At 40.4% G+C, this 3,600-nt stretch overlaps 1 protein-coding gene across 33 annotated transcripts in view; it reads left to right on the forward strand.

Moving 5' to 3' along the window:
* The window catches only part of LOC111173397 (uncharacterized), a 32,795-nt gene that overhangs the window by 809 nt on the left and 28,386 nt on the right, over nt 1-3,600 (forward strand). For all 33 annotated transcript variants that reach the window (XR_016391121.1, XR_016391144.1, XR_016391146.1 and 30 more), the window contains exon 2: nt 2,263-2,394. The gene's annotated coding sequence lies outside the window, so the exon portion shown is untranslated. The remainder of the gene's footprint in view (nt 1-2,262; nt 2,395-3,600) is intronic.

Raw genomic sequence — 3,600 nt, forward strand, 5'->3', positions numbered from 1 at the left:
CTGGCCTCTTTAACTTACTAGCTGGGCATCCCCAGTCAAGTTGCTTAACCTAACGCCTCAGTATTCAATGCCTTGTAATGGGGATGAGTGAGAGAATGCAAGAATACAGGGGCAGCACCTGTCACCTTCAAGGTGTGTTAGCTCAAACTAATACAGTTCACTTGGGACCTGCCGTTTTTGGGGTCCTTTGTTTTAAAGTATAGATTCTCACCTGGTTATACCTGTTTCTTCCCCCACATGCAGTTTCATTGGCCTTCTCCCAAACTTCTCTCCCCGACACAGAAAGTCCCTTCCTGAGAGGCCAGAGCTGCATATATGTAAACACTTTTCTAAAAACATAGCTCCAACACCCTCTTTGTCACAGAAGTATTCAGTTCTATGGACTGGAAAAAGAAAAGTATCTCAATGCTTTTGGTGAGGAGACAGCTGAGGGTTTACGCTTCTGTTTTGTGGCCGTGGTCTCAAAAATAGATTTCCCATGCACCATTATTTCTTATCCCCTCATAGAATACTATTTGACCCAGCCAGCCACTTTCTTATTTCGTAAAGCAATGACTATTATAGGTGATTAGAGTAACTGTATACAAACTCTGTAGGACAGCTGTCCCTCTTTACCACCCATGGGCCCAAATTAAAAACCCAGTAGTCCTTAATGTTTTCCTTCCCCCCAACACACATCCAATCGGTAGTAACCTACTGACCCGTTGATGCTGATCCTAAATCTCTCTGGGCCTGGCCCCTCCTCCATCCCCTTTGCATCGCCTTTATTCAGCTATGGCAGTGGCCTCAGAACTGGGCTTCTGAACTAGGGCTCATCCAGGTTAACAGCCAGGTTAAGCAGAAAATCAACTTCAGGTGAAGCACGATTGCAACCCAAACTCCACCCCTCAAAAATCTCCCCACAGCCTTCAGAATAAAGTCCATATTATTTGACAAGACATAAAAAGCCATTTAATCTGGCACCAAACTTCCTTTCCAGCCCCATCTCTTGCTACTGTGCCCCACAAGCTCTACACCCATCCCTTGTCAACCCAGCTTCCATTCCTTTTGGTAAAACAACAGAGCCATCCTCTTGTTCGTTGTTTTATCCTTAGCATGGTGTCCAGCACAGAGGCACTCGACTACTTGGGAATTAATAGTTCCTTGCCCTGGGTTCTCAAAAAATATTTTAGACTTTATCAGAGTATTTTTAATATAAATGTAATCGATATCTATTGTGCAGAATGCAGGAAGTACAGAAAAGTTGAAAAGAAAATATGACACCTGCGATCTTACCAGTAAGGAATAGACCTGATGATATTTTTATGTGTTTTTTTTTTTTTTTTTGGCTCCACCACGCAGCATGCAGGGCTCTTAGTTCCCTGACCAGGAATCGAACCTGTGCCTCCTGCAGTGGAAGCACAGAGTCTTACCCACTGGACCGCCGGGGAAGTCCCTCTAGTAATTTTTCTCAAGGGCCATTTCCAGTCCTCATCTGCTCAGCGTCTCTGTATCATTTAATAATTCCCATCATACTGCCTGATGCCTATGTGACAACCTTCTCCTGTTTTATTTCTCGGCTGGCTCCCCTTCTGCTGCCAGCCTCCTAAATTATGGTGTTTCTAGACATTCTGTCCTCACCCCTCCTATTTTCTCATTCTACACGCTTTCTCTTTGAGTGCTCTCACCCACATCCAAAGCTTCAGATAATCACTATTTGGTGATAACTCCATAATCTATAATTTCTAAGCTCTGGATGCATTTATTCTAGATGTTCCTCGGGTACAACAAATTAGTTATGTCCAAAACTAAACTCATAACATCTTTCCCCACCACCTTGTATTTGTCACTTCATTAACCAGCCAGGAAACTGGGAGGCATCACCAACTCCCACCTTTCCTGAGCCCCTGGAGCTCCCTGGGCATGGGTATCGTTTCCAATTTCCAGGCCCCTAAACTCATAAAACGTAGACTGAATTTCATTCTGTTCTTATGCGCTGGAAGACATGTAAATCTGACCCCCAAATCCACTGTGTATTGATATACATCATCAAGAAATATTTTAGCCCTTTGATGAGATGCATACAGTCATAAATCTCTGTGGAAAACGGATCAGTATAGCAAAATATAACCTTTTTGAAAGTTTCTGGAAAAAATGGCCTTGGCCATACCAAAGAAATCTGACCAAACACCTGGTCTAAAGCAACAGATGTTGTTTGAGCAGTGTAGTGTATTGAAACTAGAGTGAGCTCCTGAGTGAGGCATGTTTATGTTTCACCTGCAGGATGGACATCCTAGGACCGTCTACCTGGATGCATCAGAACTCATTTCTTTTCAAGGGAGTCAAGAAAGGACAGGTTACTTGGCCATGCAGCAATTGACCTCTCCATGATTGAAGCTTAAAGATACATTCAAGGTTAGCCCCTCTCAAATGGGTTTTTGATTTATTTTTCTGATAAATGAGAATAGTTTGATAAAATAATTATTCAAGCAATAATCCTTTATTGAGCCAAGTAATAATAATTTATTGAATCATTTATTGAGTCAAGTAATAATCATTTATTGAATGCCCAAGAACTTTTCTCATGAACAAAACAAATGAAAATCTCTGCCTTTCAAGAAGTTTTCTTACAGTCTAGTAAATTGGAATGTTAATTTCCATTGTATCATCCTAGTAATGACTCGGACATCACCTCCATCTATAATCGCAGTCTTTACAACTGTACATTAAAGTTATGAATGTAGACTATGGTGGCGTGCTCACTAAAGGGTTAAGTATTTATAGCTGTGATTAAATCAGTGCCCCCCTCATCAGTCTGTCAGCTGATGCCCTAATTTTCCCCACAGTATCTCTGGTACCACTTCGGTCCTGGCCACCAAGGCTCTCTTCCATGCTGCTATAATTTAGCAGAGGTTATAAAATCATGGAAAATGAGTGTTCCACACTTGCCAGAGCAGTTGGCCAATACAAAGCAAAGAATATCATTGTGAAGTCCACACTGAATAAATATACAGCCACATTAGATTGCAGTTGAAACAGGAGAACTGCAAAGATGTTGAAAAAGCCATCAATCAAAGTTCAGGGACCATAGGCATCAAGTGGGAGAAATTCTTATCTATTACCTCATGTAACAGTTTCTTCCATTTTGCTAGAAACTCTAAAATGAGGTGCATTTTGTTGCAATTTTTCTCTGAAAATAATGAATTTAAATTGAGCAATATATTGCCCAATCCTTAGTAACAAATATTAATTTTGTCCTGTTCTTCTGATGACGTAAGGGAAGAAATACTCTTTAAAAGTGCCAAGATGTTTGTGTGTGTGTGTGTGTGTGTGTGTGTGTGTGTGTGTGTGTGTGTGTATAGGGGCAGAGAGGGAGAGAGAGATGAGGGAATTTTTCTCGTCCAAAAGGAAGGCTTTCAACTTTGAAAACTTCAAAAAAATTTTTTTTGCTATAATTTCTCTGTCTCATCCCAAATGGATTTGAAATATTCATTATTTCTCTAAGGTAATAAACTATAAAGTAGTGCTTTTAAAGTCAGAAGGAAAAAGTGCCTACAGCCTTGCCTTGAAGTTCTTTAGAAAAAATTACTATAATAGTTTCAAGTATTAAAAATATTTTAG

Source organism: Delphinapterus leucas, chromosome 21 (genome assembly GCF_059928025.1).
Source record: "Delphinapterus leucas isolate spDelLeu-1000000601 "Yukka" chromosome 21, BTC_Dleu_Yukka2, whole genome shotgun sequence".
NCBI classification, from domain to species: Eukaryota; Metazoa; Chordata; class Mammalia; order Artiodactyla; family Monodontidae; genus Delphinapterus; species Delphinapterus leucas.